Raw genomic sequence first — 20,938 nt, 5'->3', positions numbered from 1 at the left:
GTCTGCATTCCTTCGGTGACGTATTCTATGAGCCGTAGTAATTGGAGTTCAGTCGAATGTTCTCGTCGAAATCCAAATTGTTCGGGTGGAATTATCTTCAACATTTCTGTTTCCTCATTCAGCCTTTTAGCGATAACCCTCTCGACGATTTTTCCTAGTGCTGATAGTAGGCTGATTGGTCTATAATTTTGAGGAAATTTCCGTTCCTTTCCAGGCTTGTTGAAAACTATCATTTCTGCAGTTTTCCATCTCTTTGGGTAGTACTCGGTTATATTCGTCAAGGCTGCTATTCCTTTTCTAGGCAATTTCTTCAAAATATAATTCGTTATCCTATCTTCTCCCGGCGCTTTCCTGTTTTTCAATTTCATTATGATCTCTTTGATTTCTGTTGGTGAAGCCGGTTTTGGAATGATTTCGGTTTGTGGTGGTTCCATCATCAGTTCTTCGTTTGCCTCCACTTCTTCTTCTAGATCTTCATTGTCATCATCATTTCTGTAATTTATTCTGGCTTCTCTCTCAATTGAGTCGGCCAGTGCTTCGGCTTTCTCAAGTCTCGTATATACCATTCCGTTTGCTCCATGCAGTGGAGGTATAACTGTCCGTTCTCGTTGTAAGCGTTTTTGCATTTTCCAAGCCGAGTGATCTATTGTATTCAGTTCCCTTAATCTCTGGTGCCATCTGTTATTACGCAGTTCTGTTAAAGCATTTTTCAATATCTGGCTATGCTTATTCAGTTTCTTCTTGTCTTCATCTCTTTTTGTTGTTCTGTAGATTTTTCTGAGCCTTCTGTTCTTTTTTATTAGTTCCTTTATATCCCTTGGCGTATCTCCGTGTGAATGTTTCGGAATTGGTTTCCTTATTCTCTTGGTGCTTTCTTCATAGGCTTCTTTTATTTGATTTTCCAATTTTTCAACTGCTTCATCTAATTCATCCCGGGTGTTTATTTGGGGAATTTCCGTGATTTTCTCCTGAAGTAAATTCTTATATTTCTCCCAGTCTGTGCGGTCCTTGGTTTGTGTCTCTTCTTCGTTTCTTGGGCCATGTCCCACTATGAATTCTATGGGATTGTGGTCTGTTCCGTCTTCTATTGTATCAATGCTGATTTCTTCAGTGATGTCTTTCATCACGACAATGTCCAGTACATCGGGTAGTCCATTAACTCTTGGTATGTAGGTCGGTATATCAGGTCCTATTACAACTGCATTAAGTTTTTCAGCATAAATCTTCAGTCTTCTCCCGTTGGTATTTTCCACTCTACTATTCCATTCCTGCGATTTGCAGTTAAGATCACCAATTATGATTTTCGGGTGTCTTCTAGTAGCATTTTCAGATCCTCTTCCAGCATGTCCTTATCCGGTGATTTATAAGTCGAAATAATCTTCACTTGTCCTCGATTGGTATTCACAATAATCGATATTGCTTCTACTTCTTGACCATTGAATATTTGGTCGAAATGGTGATCCATATTCCTTCTAGCCAGTATAGCAACGCCACCTGTGCTGTTAGGTCTATCATTTCTGTAGATATCGTAATTGGGAAATGCTATCCGAACGTTGGGGTTAAGTCTTGGTTCTTGGAGAGCTATGACATCCGGTCTCTTCTCTTCAATCAGTTCTTCGAATTCTGGTCTGCGGGCTCTCAATCCTTCGACGTTCCAAGAGACGATTATGAGATTGTTCTTTATCGTCGTATCAGCCATTAAATATTCTTAATAATTTGCTGCATCTTCTTCTCAATCTCTTTCTCCAGATGCTGCATCATCGTGCTGAGGAGGTTTTTCGTGAACTTATCCAGTTCCTCAGTGATTCCAGAAATTCCTTTTCTAGTTTCGGCTTTTTTGACGGTTTTTGCCTTTTCCGTCTTTTTCTCTGGTTTCTTCGTCTCTTTGACTGCTTTGGTTGCAGTTTCCTGGGGTTTCTTCACTTCCGAAGAGTTTTGGGCTGGCTTCGGAGTATTTTTGGCGATCTCTTGGTCTTTTTAGTGACCAATTTCCATTCGCTACATCCCTTGTAGCTGGCTGGATGTCCTTGCTCTCCACAGAGAACACAAGAGGCATTTCGCTCCTCGTTATCCCTGGTAAGCGTACACTCTTTGGAGCTGTGATTACCGGAGCATTTCACGCACCTCCATGGAAAAGTGCACATACCTTGGGTATGTCCTTATCGCTGACAGCGATAACATTGTCCAGGCCCGGTCGTCCTTCTCTTAGGATCAACAACACAGTTCATGTTGTAGAGCCTTCTCACCTCGAAGATACCCTTATTCTTGGTTTTAACCAGCAATAAGGGCATCGGCTTTTTTGATATATTCGAGGTCATCCTTATGACCTCAGCATCGACGATCCCTTGATCCTTGAGGTCGTCAAGGATCGTCGGGATATCTGCATCCAGCGGTAGGTATCTTACTACCGCGTAGATTTTCTTTTCTTCCTCCCGTTGAAGAGTGTAAAACTCCCTATTTATTTTATGAAGGAAGTCCGTCATCCTTCTATGATCATCGGCGGTTTGTGGGACGATTCTTATACCGTCCTTTACTGTCGTCGCTCTTTGGTATTTAATACCGTTCCGTATCAAGGCGTTTGATATTGAGGTCCATTCGGACGTACCTCTCAGGGTGACTGGGGGGATTTTTTCTTTCCTCTCCTCCACTGGAGTGGTTTTCTGTTGGGCTGGGGTTTCCAAGACTCTTTTTTTGTTCGAGTCTTCATTGGACGAGGAGCTTTCCTTTCTCACTCTTTTGGCGGGTGGGGAAATTTTGTTTTGAGGGGTTTTGACTACCTCCATCTTCTGTTTTTGAACCGGTAAGGTCAATTCTTGAACATTTTTCAAAACAATGTTCTTTTTGAGTGCTTTGGAGTAAGGACTTTCCTTATTTCCCTCCTGCAGTTCGAGCCTCTCCCTGAGATTTTTAATCTCAGCAACTAAGCTAGATACGCATCTATCTAGCTCATTCACCCTCGCTTTCAAACTTGCGTTCTTCTCTCTCAAAATATCGTGTTCGGACACGACATTAGCGATTCCTAGCGCGTCTTCTTCCATTACGGAATCGCAGTCCGAATGGTCAGACATTTTAAAATCTAATTAATAATTACTAAAGCAATTTGAAATGAAATTTTTCAAGACAAAAAAGAAAAATATATCTCATGCATAAAAACTAAACGACTCATCAAATTCTCTACGCTATGAGAAAAATCGGAAAAAAGATACGAAAAATAAGCTCACCTGATGTTTTCTGCAGTACCAACGAGGAAAAAAAAATCCTCTCGACACTTAGGATGAACACCAACTTTGAAAATTTTAACGAATTAAAATTCCGATAACAAATATAGAACCTACACAAACTTCACAGACGGAATCAAATATTCCGTAGCTTTGTTAGTGGGCACTTTCACCTCGACTTTCTCCTCCGCTTTCTCTTTTATAGCACTGGGAGCACTATAGCACGTCTTCTTTTGTCAAGATTTCACTCGAGACTGAAAATGGTTTTTGGTTTCTTTTATCGTTCCCCTTCTTAGACCGAAAACCCAAATTTGTTCTCCACCTCTCGTGCGTGTATCCCCCACGACGCGCTAACCTTGCATTTTTCTGAACTAATTGAATTAGCCGGATAAAACTCAAGAGCGTGGTAATTCTTACAACGCCAAATCAATTATCTTTGAATATTGAATTGATATACAGTGTGTCCAGAAAGGGTAGGGGGTATTTGTAAATTCAATTAGAAACAAACCACAAGTCAGAAAAAAAAATATATATATATTAAATTTTACAGAAGATATTGCAAAATTAATTGGCAAAGATTATGTTGTCCAAATGTTGACCCTCGCTTTGCTGGCATTCCTCCAAACGAAATCGGAAATCAGCCACCACGCATCTACACATCTCTCCCGAAATGGCGGCCATTTCGGTGCGGATATTGTGCTTCAGTTGCAGTAGAGTTGGTGGTTTATTTTCGTACACTTTCTGCTTAATGTATCCCCACAGGAAATAATCAAGGGGTGTCAGATCGGGGCCTCTCGGAGGCCAGTTGATGGTTCCTCGACGAGAGATCACTTTTTCTGGGAAAAATTGATTGACAACCGCAAGCGATTGGTTTGAAGTGTGGCAAGTCGGCCCATCTTGTTGAAACCATGTCTCCGCATTAAAACCTTCAAACTCCTGTAATTGTGGAGCCAAAAAGGCCTTGGCCTCGTTTGCGAACTGATTGAGACGGATTTTGTCGCACTGAAACTCTCACTTCTTCAATCGCTTGTTGGGTTCGAACAGAGCGTGGGCGACCTGGATGGTGAATTTTCACACTCGAACCGGTATTCTCAAACATTGAAATCCATTTTATGATGGTATCGTCCTTCGGTGCATTCCGTACATGGAATTCTGCACGATATAAACGTTGAGCTGACACTATCGAATCACCATTGCGATAATAAGCGCGTATGCAAAACGCACGATAGTTTCCCGGGTACGCTTCCATGGTTATTGAATCTCCAAATCATGGCGGAGCACGTTATCCTATCCAGCCCCCCCACCAATCGAGCCGTTACCCGGACAAAGCCGATACAAATACCCCCCACCCTTTCTGGACACCCTGTATAAGCTCTTATGGGCGAGTTATTGTCTAAACTAAACCTCTGCATTTCTGAATATATCGAAAAAGTAGCAATTGAGAATCATTGAATGGACCTATAAAGATCATACTTTCCCCCTAATTGCCGTTCATGCAAGGGATGCTTTCTGCATACAACAATTTACGTGGATGAACAGTTCTCAATTGACCTGCAGTAAAATGTTCACTGCACATGGTGTAGTCAGTAGTGTTTGCTGAAGTCATTGTCTTAATGCCCTGAGAATTTTATCCACTTCGGAGCACTGAAAATAAGAATCACTGAAAGACCGAATCACATGTTACGAGTTTTAATACTTACGCTTCCATTTTCCTCAGTTGAGGGAAAAACTTAATCTCGGAAAATCCATTTTATTATTTGATCCAACGTTCTTCACCATTCGGACAATATTTTTGTAATTTCACCGAGAAATAAGAAAAAAAAATTCAATAATCAGCAACTAAAACGAGCTAGATAAACAAAGAGCGGTACGAGAAGTCTTAAATCTTAAAGAATTTCATATGTTTCTACAAATGGCACTCAATTCAATATTTCAACCAGTCCTAGCGTCTTAAAAACACGCTTGACACACAGATGGCGCTCAAATCGCTTTAGTCGCCTCGTTTTCCATCTTCCTACTCTATAATCTTTGGTTCAAAGATTCTAGAGTTAACTCTATAATGGAGAATCAAGAAGGATACAGCGGCGGCCAGATCTGGTTGGTGACTATCCATGCCCTGAGTGTGGAAGGATCTGCAGGTCACGGTTGCACACAGTCGCAACTAGCCCTGAGAAATTACAAGTCTGTTCGCAATTTTTTTTTTCTTCTTTTTGTAAATTTATTCCCGGTAACGGGATACAGCAATGGAATGGAACCTATAGTCTTTGGTATTAATTTGAATTTATAATCCATGTCTCCGTTCATATCATTCAGATTGTCACATGTTTATAGAAATGTACACATGAACCAATGTTTGCAGGGATAAACTGAGTGCCCTATCAATTGGTACTTTCCATAAAAGTATTTATCTTCTCCTTGTTGAACAATGAACAATATTTTGATATGGTGTCTCTTCTCTGTTTACTCTTCTTTCTATGACGGAATGTACACAAAAAAGGAATCGTTTCATTCTGACAGCCCTAGAACCTCCACCTCCAACGATAAAAATGAACCGATATTCGGTTTACGATGCTGATGGAGCGCATGAGGAAATTGATGGAATGGGTGCATGGGGAAATAAATAATCCTTCGTAATAAGTCACTCCATCCCGCCATGTATATAGCTTTATTATTCCTTTCGGCATTCTATACTATTTAAGGGAAAAAATCAACAGACTTCATTCAGCGTTGATATCAGACATACACTATTTCCCGTGGTGGAATAGACGTTCTTGGAACTGGACAATCGGGGGGTGAACATCAATACGGTGTATAAATCGGGTTGATTTGATTGGTTTATTTTTTTTCGCTTATGCTTTTTTCAAATTGATTCGGTGGTAAAAGACATTCCGACATTCCGAGTCATTCGCTTGACAAGAGAAGACGTGCTACAGTGCTCCTAGTGCTATAAAAGAGAAAGCGAACGAGAAAGTCGAAGTGTCACAGTGCCGTAAAAGTGAAAGCGGAGGTGAAGGTGTACACTGGCGAAGCTGCGGAATTTATGATTCCGTCTACGAAACTTCCGAAGTTTTTTGTAAGTTCTATAAGTGTATGTGTTATAGAGCGGAAATTCGTTCAAATTCAGTGTACTCAGTGTCGAGTCCAGATCCCAAGATCGCTGGTTCCACGGATATCACTGGTGAGTCGATTTATTTTTCTGATAGTATAGAAAATATTTAATTTAGCCACATAGCTTAATAGTAACATAGTAGTAAGGATTTCCAATATTCATTATTATTCCGAAATATCTCATATAGTTCAATACGGTCAAAAAGCCATGTCGGAGGTCTCAGACAATGAGAGCTCCTACATGGAAGCTACGGACACCGAAGAATTCAGCGATGGAGATGCAGAGGAGCTTGTAAGGCTCAAAGAAGAGAATGGGCAGTTGAAGGCTCAAATAAATAAACTGACTGAAACCGTGTCTCAGTTCGTCGGTGAGATACGCATCTTGAGAGAGGAAGTTAACAAGAATAAAGCGCCTCAATCCCCTAGTTTTGCTGAAATTTCAAAACAGATTACGGCACAGAAATCCCCCACATTTGCAGAAATTGCAAGGCCGGTAGCGGTCCCCAAAAATTCATCCAAACAGGAAGTAGCTCCAGAACCGGAAAAGAAGAAAAATTTTGCAACTCAAGTTACTAAAACCCAGAACGCGCCGCCCACAAAACGCGCGCGTAAAGAAAGTTCATCTTCAGACGAAGAGACCGCAAAAAAAGCAACGGAGTTACCTAAAAAAAATGAAATTCCACCCATCACGACGATGGGTACAGCCGATTGGGTAGAGATCTCAAAAGCTCTCTACTTGAAGAAATTCAGCTACAACAGAGCAACCGTCGTAAAAGACGGGATCAGGATCGTAGCCTCGACTGTGGACGACTACAGGAACATAACAAAATATTTTGACCAGATTGGTGAGGAGTACTTCACGTAGCAGATGGAGGAAGAGAAAAAGATCTACGCAGTTATAAGACATCTCTCAATAGATGCTGACCTAGATATAATAAAAAATGATCTAAAGGTCCAAGGAATCCATGACGTCGAGGTGTCCAGAATGACATCCAATAAAACCAAAAAGTTTATACCCTTATACCTGGTAAAAACTCAGAGAAAGGAGATTTTCGAAATAAGACGCCTCTACAATCTCTGCATTGTAGTGGAATCAAAAAGAAGGGCAGAAAATCCAAGCCAATGCTTCAGATGTCAGAGGTACGGACATGCCCAAAACAAGTGCTCTTTTCCATACAGATGCGTCAAATGTTTGGGAAATCATTGCACAAAAGATTGCGAACTTACCAGAAAAGGTGAGGAGAGAAATGCCACATGCGTTCTGTGCGGTGAAGAAGGCCATCGAGCAAGCTACAGAGGATGTAGCGAATTAAAATTAGTTACAAGGAAGAGGAAAACAGGCCAGAAATCGGCTCAGCAGAGCACGATTCCTCAAAAAGTCCTGGAGAAAAAGAAGCCCACCCCCTCCAAAGTAGACGACAAGAAAAAAGAAGTACCCAAACCAGTACAGAAGAAGGAGCAACCGAAAATGCCCCAAGCTAAACCTACGATCAACAAAACAAAAGAAAACAGAAAAGTCTCTGAATCCGCCGACGATTTAGACACTTTTACTGAAAATTTTTTTAACAAAATCATGTTTGAAATTGGAAGAGAGATGGAGAAAAAACTCCAAGGAATGTTTAGTAAATTGAAATAATGGAACAAACAACTAGGAAAAATTTCTCATTTTGAACAATTAAGGGTGGAAATTCACCCCCTAGATCCCAAGGGAAGTGGATGAAATTTTCAGAAAATAATCGCATCCGTGTAAGGATTGTATATGTCGAATCTCTTTATGCGCCGATGAACTGTTTCCGAGATATCGAATTTTGAACATTTAAGGGTGGAAATTCACCCCCTAGATTCCAAGGGAAGTGGATGAAATTTTCAGAGAATAATCGCATTCGTGTAAGGATTGTATGTGCCAAATCTCTTCATGCGCCGATGAACGGTTTCCGAGATATCGAATTTTGAACATTTAAGGGTGGAAATTCACCCCCTAGATCCCAAGGGAAGTGGATGAAATTTTCAGAAAATAATCGCATTCGTTTAAGGATTGTATGTGCCGAATCTCTTTATGCGCCGATTAACGGTTGCCGAGATATCGAATTTTGAACATTTAAGGGTGGCAATTCACCCCCTAGATCCCAAAGGAAGTGGATGAGATTTCCAGAAAATAATCGCATTCGTGTAAAGATTGTATATGTCGAATCTCTTTATGCGCCGATGAACGGTTTCCGAGATATCGAATTTTGAACCATTTATGGGTGGAAATTCACCCCCTAGATCCCAAGGGAAGTGGATGAAATTTTCAGAGAATAATCGCATTCGTTTAAGGTTTCTATGTGCCGAATCTCTTTATGCGCCGATTAACGGTTTCCGAGATATCGAATTTAGAACATTTAAGGGTGGAAATTCACCCCCTAGATCCCAAGGGAAGTGGATGAAATTTTCAGAAAATAATCGCATTCGTGTAAGGATTGTATATGTCGAATCTCTTTATGCGCCGATTAACGGTTTCCGAGATATCGAATTTTGAACATATAAGGGTGGAAATTCACCCCCTAGATCCCAAGGGAAGTGGATGAAATTTTCAGAGAATAATCGCATTCGTGTAAGGATTGTATATGTCGAATCTCTTTATGCGCCGATTAACGGTTTCCGAGATATCGAATTTCGAACATTTAAGGGTGAAAATTCACCCCCTAGATCCCAAGGGAAGTGGATGAAATTTTCAGGGAATAATCGCATTCGTGTAAGGATTGTATATGTCGAATCTCTTTATGCGCCGATGAACGGTTTCCGAGATATCGAATTTTTTACAATTAAGGGTGGAAATTCACCCCCTAGATCCCAAGGGAAGTGGATGAAATTTTCAGAAAATAATCGCATTCGTGTAAGGATTGTATATGTCGAATCTCTTTATGCGCCGATAAACGGTTTCCGAGATATCGAATTTTGAACATTTAAGGGTGGAAATTCACCCCCTAGATCCCAAGGGAAGTGGATGAAATTTTCAGAGAATAATCGCATTCGTCTAAGGATTGTATATATCGAATCTCATTATGCGCCGATTAACGGTTTCCGAGATATCGAATTTTGAACCATTTATGGGTGGAAATTCATCCCCTAGATCCCAAGGGAAGTGGATGACATTTTCAGAAAATAATCGCATTCGTGTAAGGATTGTATATATCGAATCTCTTTATGCGCCGATTAACGGTTTCCGAGATATCGAATTTTGAACATTTAAGGGTGGAAATTCACCCCCTAGATCCCAAGGGAAGTGGATGAAATTTTCAGAGAATAATCGCATTCGTGTAAGGATTGTATATGTCGAATATCTTTATGCGCCGATTAACGGTTTCCGAGATATCGAATTTTGAATATTTAAGGGTGGATATTAACCCCGTCGACCATAACGGAATTACGTGGAATCCCCAATAATCAGTCACATTCCATCAAATCTAGGATCCTCTTTTTCATTAGCTATGTGAATCGGCCTTATTCCAGCATAAATTTGACCTACGCTTCGCACGCCACTGGACACGGCGTTCGGGTGTTTCCGTCAAACGGTCTGCCAGAAACGGTCTGCTAGGTTCACGCCGGTACATACAACTAGGAAAAATTCCCTTAAAATAGTCTCCTGGAACATAAACGGGGTCAGAACTCGAAAACCCGAGATAGAAGAAATAATATCAGAGAGAAAACCTGATATTATAGCCTTACAGGAAACAAGAATACAACCAAATACGCGATTGAATATCATGAATTATAAGATATATAGATGTGACAGAATCGCAAACACTGGGGGAGGTGTTGCCTTACTGGTTAGACGAGATCTGAAACACTATTTTAAAGGAAGATCTGACGAGTCACAAATAGAAACAGTGACGATTGTTGCTGAAATAAATCGACAAAGAGTCGAAGTCACATCGGCATATAAAAAACCCCCAAATAACTTATTGGAAGAAGAAATCAACAACTTACTAGATGGAACAAACCCGAAAATCTGCATCGGAGATTTTAATTGCAAATCTCCAGAATGGAACAGCAAGATGGAAAACAGAAATGGCAGAAAACTGAAAGATCTCGCTGAAAAACATGAAGCTATCGTTATTGGACCTGAAGAACCAACGTACCTAGCATTCGGAAATGGATTACCAGATATAATTGATATCGCAATTATGAAAAATATCATGATATCTCTATCAGAATTCTCGATAGAGACCTTGTGGGACGGAACCTCTAACCACAACTCCATCGAATTAACAATAGGAGAAGGGCCAAGAAGAGAACTAATGCAAACAAGAGAATACACCGATTGGACGAAATATAGCCATCTGATACAATCGGAGGTAACAGAAATACCAACAATCAACACCCCGGAAGACCTAGAAAGAGCAGTTGATAAACTAGAAAAGAATATACTAGATGCCTACAAAAAGAGCACAAAGAAAATAACGAGACCAGCACCGATACATCCACACGGTGATACACCCAGAGAAATCAAAGATCTCATCAGGGAAAATCGGAGACTGAGAAAAACATACAGGCTCAACAAAACAGATATAAATAAGAAAAATCTAAACCGACACAGCCAAGTTCTAAAAAATGCCCTGAAGGACATGAGAACAAATAGATGGAAGAAAAGAGTTCAAGAACTAAATACTATCGGTCATTCTGCATGGAAAATGCAAAAATGTCTGAGAAGAGAAAAGACTAAAATACCACCTCTCCACGGAGAAAGAAGAATGGCATATAGGAATATCGATAAAGCAGAAGCACTGGCGGACTCGATAGAAAGAGAATCGAGAATAAATTACAGACCTGATGACGATAATGACGATCTGGAAGATCTTGTAGGGAACAACGAAGAAGAAATGGACGAACCACCAGTAGACGACAAAATAGAAAAACCAACTTCTCCATTTGAAATAAAAGAGATAATCAGAAGCTTGAAAAATAGAAAAGCTCCCGGAAGTGATAAAATAACGAATGCTTTGTTGAAGAAATTACCTAGAAAAGGTATAGCTGCTCTCACAAATATTGCAAACGGTATAATGAGGACTGAACACTATCCGGAAAAGTGGAAAACTGCAGAAGTCATAGTGTTCAACAAACCAGGCAAAGACAAAAAATTCCCCCAAAACTACAGGCCGATAAGTTTATTGTCCGCCCTAGGAAAAGTAGTAGAAAGGGTAATCGCTAGGAGGCTTACAGAAGAAACTGAAAATCTGAATCTCATTCCAGCAGAGCAATTCGGATTCAGAAGAGACCACTCAACTGAACAGCAATTACTGAGACTCACAGAATACATAACAGAAGGATTCCAAAATAAACAAGCAACCGGTCTTGTACTACTAGATGTCGCCAGAGCATTCGACAGAGTATGGCATGAAGGATTGATTTACAAAATGAGATATGCTGGATATTCAATGAAACTGTGTAAGTTGATTAGGAATTATTTGAGGAACAGAAGATTCTACGTGAAAGTGGAAGGAGAAAACTCCACAACCAGATATGTGGAAGCAGGGGTGCCTCAAGGGTCAGTACTTGGGCCGTTACTGTATAACATATATATTCACGATATACCAAAATCTCCAAGGACTATGCTGACACTATTTGCCGACGACACAGGAATCGCAATGCGACATCGCAAGCCAGAAATCATAGAAGGAATATTACATGGAGCTATAGATGAAATAAATGACTGGTGTATTAAATGGAAAATAAAGCTCAACGGACAAAAGAGCCAAGCGATATTACTGCAGAAGAGGAGACTAAGAACTACAACAAGTCTAGAGGTAGATGGAGAAGAAATCGAATGGAAAAACGAAGCGAAATATTTAGGTATCACCCTAGACAAAGGTCTAACATGGAGAAGCCATATAAAACAAGCCGTTGACAAAACCAAGGCAGCGATGAATATGCTCTACCCGCTGATAGGTAGAAAGAGCCACATGTCAAATGAGACAAAATTGAAAATAATCAAAGCCGTTGCTAGACCGCAACTGACTTATGGATCAGGTGCTTGGGGATTCGCGGCAAAGAGCCATATACAAAGAATTCAGGCAACAGAAAACAAGCTACTACGATGTGCCATAGATGCGCCTTGGTTTGTCAGGAACAAACAGATATATCGAGATTTGAAGTGGGAAACCATCACCGAAGTTATGAGGAGGAAAGCTGAAAAGTTATTCGAAACAGCGAAGGAACATCCAAACGAAGAACTCAGGAGACTAGTGGACTACGATCCGGAGGAAGACAGAAGAAGAATGAGAATTTACAAAAGGAGACCGCGATATCAATTGAGGAGAGATTGAAATGAGTACGAAAACTTATTAAAACTATACTAAGAAGAGATATCCGAAATGGACGAACATGAAAACCCTAGCACGACAATGTGCAAGAAGAAATTAACCGATTAAGGGATAAATGGTTTATAGGCAAATGACCGGAACCAATAAAAAGCAGGTTAGGTTTAGTGGGTCGCGAACTCAGGAGAGTGAGTAACCCCACAGTGTTCCCTAGAAATGGGTTCCTCTGGGCGAGAGATAGAGCCCCGTGTTTTCACGGTCGCAGATTCCCCCTGCTATAAAAAAAAAGGTGGTAAAAGCACTCCAGAGGATCTGGAATGTGTGGATGTGGATGTGTGGACTGGAAGAGATAATATTGAAAGCTTACGAAAAAAGCACGAGGAGAGTTAAGAGACCAACACCAAGTCATCCGCATGGCGATAGGCCTAAAGAAGTAAAAGATCTTATACGAGAAAATCAAAGACTCAGAAGAATATATGGGATGAATAAAAATGATCTGGACAAAAGGACCCTCAACCGCCATAGCCAAGTTCTGAAAAATGCCCTGAAAGATCTAAGAACAAGCAGATGGAACAAAAGGGTTCAAGAACTGAATACAATTGATCATTCTGCATGGAGAATGCAAAAAAGCCTACGAGGAGAAAAGACTAAAATTCCACCCCTACACGGAGAAAGGGGAATGGCGTATACCTATACTGATAAGGCAGATGCATTGGCGGACTCGATCGAACGAGAATCGAGAATAAATTACAGGATAGACGACGATAATGAGGATTTGGAAGAACTGGTTGAAGAAAATGATGAAGAAATGGATGAATTACCAGCGACTGCTGAAATAGACAAGCCAACATCGCCAAATGGAATCAGGGAAATAATTAGAAGTTTGAAGAAGAGGAAAGCTCCCGGAAGCGATAAAATAACGAATGTTATGTTGAAGAGATTACCTAGGAAAGTTATAGCCGCTCTAACAAATATCGCGAATGGAATTATGAGGACAGAACACTACCCAGAAAAATGGAAAACAGCAGAAGTCATAGTATTCAATAAACCATTCAAAGAGAAGAAGTTCCCACAAAACTACAGACCGATAAGTCTACTGGTAGCGTTAGGAAAATTAGTAGAAATAATTACCGCCACGAGGCTAAATGAGGAAACCAAAAATCTGAAACTAATTCCACCAGAAGAGTTCGGATTCAGAAAGCATTCAACAGAGCAACAATTATTAAGGCTCACAGAATGCATTACAGAGGGATTTCAAAATAAGCAAGCTACAGGTCTTGTTTTACTAGACGTCGCCAGAGCATTCGATAGAGTATGGCATAAAGGATTAATATATAAGATGAGATGTGCTGGATATTCGATCAAAATAAGCAAGTTGATCAGGAATTATCTCAAAAATAGAAGATTTTACGTGAAAGTGGAAGGAGAATGCTTCACAACAAGAGATTTAGAGGCTGGAGTACCCCAAGGGTCAGTGCTTGGGCCACTTCTGTACAACATATACATTCACGATATTCCGAAGAATCCAAGAACCATGCTTACATTATATGCTGACGACACAAGCATGGCAACTCGACACCGCAATCCAGAAGTAATAGAACGAGTTCTATAAGAAACGATTGACGCAACAAATGACTGGTGCATAAAGTGGAAAATCAAGCTCAATGGACAAAAGAGCCAAGCAATATTACTGCAGAAGAGAAGACTGCGACCCACGACGAATCTAGAAGTTGACGGCGAAGAAATCGACTGAAAAAATGAAGCCCAATATTTAGGAATAACGCTTGACAAAGAACTCACTTGGAAAAGTCATATTGAACAAGCAATCGACAAAACGAAAGCAGCGATGAATAGACTCTACCCTCTGAAGAAGCCACATGTCGAAAGAGACAAAATTGGTCTTCTGAAACGTTGTTGGGAAAATGAAGATGGAACTGAGCAGAGACTTCAGTTGATTGTGCCGAAGAGCCGTGTGACAGACATTCTGACCAGACTACATAATGGAACTTCAGGTGGACATTTCGGGATAACTAAGACGTTGGAAAGAGTCAGGCAGCGATTTTATTGGCTGAATTGTAAGAAGGACGTTAAAGATTGGTGTAGAAGATGCAAGGTTTGTGCTGCTGCTAACGGACCTTATGGTAAAGGAAAAGCACCAATGAAACAATATAACGTCGGATCCCCCATGGAACGAGTAGCTATCGACATCGCTGGTCCCTTTCCCGAAACAGACCATGGAAACAAGTACATTTTGGTAGCGATGGATTTTTTCACGAAATGGGTGGAAGCCTACGGTATTCCCAATCAAGAGGCAAGTACGGTAGCTGATAAATTGGTCAGAGAATTCTTCTGCAGATTTGGAATACCTCTGGAGCTGCATTGTGATCAAGGCCGAAATTTTGAATCGAAGTTATTCCGAGAAGTATGCAGCAAATTGGGGATTCACAAAACAAGGACTACACCTCTTCATCCACAATCAGACGGCATGGTCGAACGAATGAATCGGACCCTGGGAAAACATCTAGCCAAAGTAGTTTCTGATCATCAGCGGGATTGGGATGAATATTTACATCTATTCACCATGGCATATCGATCTTCGGTTCAAGAATCTACCAAGGAAACTCCATCCAGTACAATGTTCGGCCGAGAAATAAGGCTGCCTTGCGACTTAGAGTTTGGATGTAAGCCTGGAGAAGACGTAGCTGGGGAGGACTACGTTAGTAAATTAAGGAACAAGCTGGATTACATTCATGACAAGGTACGCAATCAAATGCAGCAAGCAAGTGACCGAATGAAAATGCGCTACGACATCAAGGCTATTGAAGGTGGATTCACCACTGGAGATCTGGTGTGGCTACATAATCCACAAAGGAGGAAAGGTTTTTCACCAAAGCTGCAGAGACAGTGGGAGGGACCGTATGAAATAATCAAGAGGATAAATGATGTAGTTTACCGGATAAGGAAGCTCCCCAGAGGAAAACCAAAGGTTGTCCATTTCAACCGATTAGCCCCGTACGCGCAGGACGAAGAAGAAGTACGTCTTGTGGAAGCCCCGATGCAAGGTAGCAGCGATTACCAGAAGTTTATGGATTGTTATGGTGAGACACGCGTTGCACGGTTCGGCGTTACACAGGAAGTACATCAAGATCTCTTTACCGTGTCTGAGGAATACTCCCTCGCTCATTACGTAGCAGAGGACCTTTGTATGAGCAAAGGAATAGCGAGAGTATTCAGAAATAAATTTGGACGTCAGGAACAACTATTGCGACAGCAGCCAAGAATCGGAAAAGTTTTGAAATTGAAGACTGAAGGTTGGTTCATTTATCACCTAGTCACAAAGCAACATTCCTATCAGAAGCCAACCTATCAGAATCTATGGACGGCACTGCATAGCTTGAAAGAAGACCTTCAACGCTTTGGAGTTAGGAAATTAGCTGTTCCCAAGCTCGGTTGTGGATTGGACCAGCTGAATTGGCGAGTTGTGCGAAGCATGCTGGAGGTGGTATTTCAGGGGACTGGTATACGGATCCTGGTGTGCAGTTTCAACCCAAAGCAGGCCAAGGAGCCTGGAAAAACTGTGGAGTGCTACTTCCATCAGAATGGCTACTGTAGGAATGGTGATGAGTGCAAGTTTCGCCACGGTCCTTGGAGAAATTCACTAAATCTGTTCTGGGACAGAACAGGCTTAAGGAGGGGACAGTGTAACCAGTCCGGCCCTTGCGTGTTCTAGAACAACCGCGAAGGTACCTGAATGTTTCCGGCGCCTATATAAGCGCAGCGGAGGAGCAGGCAGACAAGTACAGTTACAGTGCAAGCGACTAGTGAAAATAAACAAGAGTGGAAATAAATAGTAGTGTAATAGTTAGTTTGTGAGTTATAAGTGTATTAAGTGTAAATAAATAATTTTAATAAGTTGGACGTTTTAATTAAGCGAAGAAAACGTTACAATATATTCGATGTCGTTTTAACAAAAACGAATTTGTTTCGCCCTTATGTGCGGTCACTGTTGACGTCCGGAATGCAGGTTCGGGTGCAGGTCAAGTGTCTCCCTGATAATCGTTGCCAGATGTCTTGGGACCGCACGTCTTCGAGTAGCTGGAGTGGTGCAGACTTGGAATGCGGAAGCGATATGCGTAATTTTCTTAGCTGGTGGTCGTATGTCTCGATCGTTGAGTCTGATTTTTTTTTGGTGTAGCAGAGGGAAAATCTGCAAAACAGACGAACACACCCTCTCCTGAGGGGGAACAGTGTGGGGATTCTCACTCTCTGAGCTAGAGACCCACTAAAAACCCTTAACTGCTTCTTCATAGGTTCCGGGCATTTTGCCTACTAACCAGTTGACTCTTATGGTTTCTGGACTCTCACACGTCGTGTTGATAGTTGTATGCTGCCTATAGCTTTAATAGGTTAAGCTCTTCTTTTCTTTGGATACTTAAAATCCTTAACTGATCTGTCGGTCTTCGGTAGTAGGTTTTTGACCTTCTAGCTTCTTCTGTTGGATCATAGTCGACTAATCTTCGTAGTTCCTCATTTGGATGTTGTTTGGCTTTGTCGAATATCCTTTTCGTCTTTCTCTTCATAAATTCTGTAACTGGTTCCCATTCCAAGTCCTTGTAGATTTGTTTGTTCCTAAAAAACCAGGGTACGTCGATAGCCATTCTAAGGAGTTCATTCTCAGTGGCCTGTATTTTCTTGATGTGGTTCTTGGCTGCGAAGCCCCATACCGCCGATCCATATGTGAGTTGTGGTCAATAGTTTTAATCATCGTCAACTTGATGTTCTTATTCATATGACTTCTTCTGCCTATGAGTGGATAAAGTTTACTCATTGCGGCTTTTGTTTTATCAACAGCACATTTGATGTGGTTTTTCCATGTAAGTCCTCTGTCAAGCGTCACTCCTAAGTATGTTGCTTCATTTTTCCATTCAACCTCTTCTCCATCAACTTCAAGGTTTTCTTCCATCCTCAATCTTCTCTTTTGCAGTAATATTGCTTGAGTCTTTCTTCCATTGATTTGGATTTTCCATTTGATGCACCATTTGAGTAATTCATCTATGGCTTCTTGCAGTCTCCGGTGTATGATCTCTGGGCGTCGATGTCTGAACGCTATTCCTGTGTCATCTGCGTACAAGGTGAGCATATTTCTAGCATTCTTCGGGATATCATAAACGTATATTACGTAAAGCAGAGGTCCAAGTACCGATCCTTGAGGCACTCCCGCTTCCAATTGCCTGGTTTGAGAGGTTGCCCCATCTATCTGCACATAAAAGTTTCTATTCCTCAGATAGTTCCTTATAATCTTGCATAGCTTGGTCGAATATCCTGCTTTTTTCATCTTGTAGATTAGGCCTTCGTGCCATACTCTATCAAAAGCTCTCTCGATATCCATCAGAACTAATCCTGTGGCCTGTTTAGTCTGCATTCCTTCGGTGACGTATTCTATGAGCCGTAGTAATTGGAGTTCAGTCGAATGTTCTCGTCGAAATCCAAATTGTTCGGGTGGAATTATCTTCAACATTTCTGTTTCCTCATTCAGCTTTTTAGGGATAACCCTCTCGACGATTTTTCCTAGTGCTGATAGTAGTAGTAGTAGGCTGATTGGTCTATAATTTTGAGGAAATTTCCGTTCCTTTCCAGGCTTGTTGAAAACTATCATTTCTGCAGTTTTCCATCTCTTTGGGTAGTATTCGATCCTCATCGCACCGTTTGTTATATTCGTCAAGGCTGCTATTCTTTTTCTAGGCAATTTCTTCAACATATAATTCGTTATCCTATCTTCTCCCGGCGCTTTCCTGTTTTTCAATTTCATTATGATCTCTTTGATTTTTGTTGGTGAAGCCGGTTTTGGAATAATTTCGGTTTCCGGTGGTTCCATCATCAGTTCTTCGTTTGCCTCCACTTCTTCTTCTAGATCTTCATTGTCATCATCATTTCTGTAATTTATTCTGGCTTCTCTCTCAATTGAGTCGGCAAGTGCTTCGGCTTTTTCAAGTCTCGTATATGCAGTGGAGGTATAACTGTCTGTTCTCGTCGTAAGCGTTTTTGCATTTTCCAAGCCGAGTGATCTATTGTATTCAGTTCCCTCAATCTCTGGTGCCATCTGTTATTACGCAGTTCTGTTAAAGCATTTTTCAATATCTGACTATGCTTATTCAGTTTCTTCTTGTCTTCTTCTCTTTTTGTTGTTCTCTAGATTTTTCTGAGTTTTCTGTTCTTTTTTATAAGTTCCTTTATATCTCTTGGCGTATCTCCATGTGAATGTTTCGGAATTGGTTTCCTTATTCTCTTGGTGCTTTCTTCATAGGCTTCTTTTATTTGTTTTTCCAATTTTTCATTTGCTTCATCTAATTCATCGCGTGTGTTTATTTGGGGAATTTCCGTGATTTTCTCCTGAAGTAAATTCGTATATTTCTTCCAGTCTGTGCGATCCTTGGTTTGTGCCTCTTCTTCGTTTCTTGGGCCATGTCCCACTATGAATTCTATGGGATTGTGGTCTGAAGTTCCGTCTTCTATTGTATCAATGCTGATTTCTTCAGTGATGTCTTTCATTACGACAATGTCCAGTACATCGGGTAGTCCATTTACTCTTGGTATGTAGGTCGGTATATCAGGTCCTATCACAACTGCATTAAGTTTTTCAGCATAAATCTTCAGTCTTCTCCCGTTGGTATTTTGGACTCTACTATTCCATTCCTGCGATTTGCAGTTGCAGTTGCAGATACCCTTATTCTGGGTTTTAACCAGCAATAAGGGCATCGGCCTCTTTGTTATATTTGAGGTCATTCTTATGACCTCAGCATCGACGATCCCTTGATCCTTGAGGTCGTCAAGGATCGTCGGGATATCTGCATCCAGCGGTAGATATCTCACTACCGCGTAGATTTTCTTCTCTTCCTCCCGTTGAAGAGTGTAAAACTCCCTATTTATTTTATGAAGGAAGTCCGTCATCCTTCTGTGGTTGTTATATCTTTACTTATTTACCTTTTGAAAACTCAGAATTGAACAACTTATTAGTTTTCCAAAAGAAACTTTTTATTTTTCTATATTGACAACACTAAAAATATATTTCAATGATGCCATGATATTTTTAATAATAAATTAATCTAGTTCCAACATACTCCCCCGCGAAATTATTGAAAACCATAACGATAAGGCGGCTTCACCACACGTCCTATTCTAGTTGTGATTTCTTTCTTCTCTTCATCTTTATTTGAACGGCTTCCTTCTGAGTTCAGCTCTATGTCTGTGTTCTTTATTCTTGACTGATCAGTTTATCTAGTCGAATCTTCGATTTCCATGGGATATAAACGTTGGAAAGGTCGTAAAAGTTAACCAGTTCTTGTTTTCACCTTTGCTACTCTCGACACTTCATCTCTTCCGGGGTAAAGTGCTGATATTCTCCCCATTTTCCAATCTGTCCATTTGGTATTTTCTTCACCAACCAGAACCATTTCGCCAACTTCCAATTCACGTGGATTCCGACGACCAGAGTTAACCAGTTCTCCAAAATATTTTTTTTTTTTAAGCTTGTTCTTAGACCTTCCCGGAGCTATTGGATATATCTTTGTCGTCTGAGGAAGCTGTTTCTGTCTATTTGATCTAATTCAGCCATGTCACTGTTGGTTATGTCACTAATGAACATAGCAGGGGTTAAAGCACTCAGATAATTTCCATCATCAGATGAATATGTCAGAGGTCTACTATTTATAACTGCTTCACAATCACACAAAAGCGTAAGTAATTCTTCGTAAAAGTGACTACCGCTTTACCTGAATTTCTTCGGAATAAGTCCTTTACAATTCGAACCATACGTTCCCACCATCCTCCCCACCAGGCAGCTGTGGGTGTATTGAAAATCCATTTTATTTTATGTACAGAGGAATATGATAACACCCTGTCCCTATCGATTTTCTTCAATAGATTAAATACACCAACAAAATTACTACCGTTGTCTGAGTAAATAGTGCCAACTCTAGATATCGATTGAAATTTATTTTGGGAGGATTTTGCATCTCTTCACAAACCTTTTAGGGCTTTCACTCCCAATCTCTGAAACAAAATCAATTAGTGCAAGAATTTACGCAGGAGCAAATCGTTGATTTCTTTTTTAATTGATTTTGTTTCAGAGATTGGGAGTGAAAGCCCTAAAAGGTTTGTGAAGAGTGCCAACTCTACCTCTTCTGGCTGAAAATCTTCTTAATGATGAAAGGAATGCTTCAGTAGAAAGAGAATTTACCAGTTCCAGATGTATCGCTCTATAATCTGCGCATGTGAATAATACTATCCACGTTTTCGTTTTATCTTTGAGATACA

This window comes from Coccinella septempunctata, chromosome 1 (genome assembly GCF_907165205.1).
Source record: "Coccinella septempunctata chromosome 1, icCocSept1.1, whole genome shotgun sequence".
Lineage (NCBI taxonomy): Eukaryota > Metazoa > Arthropoda > Insecta > Coleoptera > Coccinellidae > Coccinella > Coccinella septempunctata.
The sequence above is the reverse complement of the archived record's forward strand: the minus strand, read 5'-3'. Positions refer to the sequence as shown.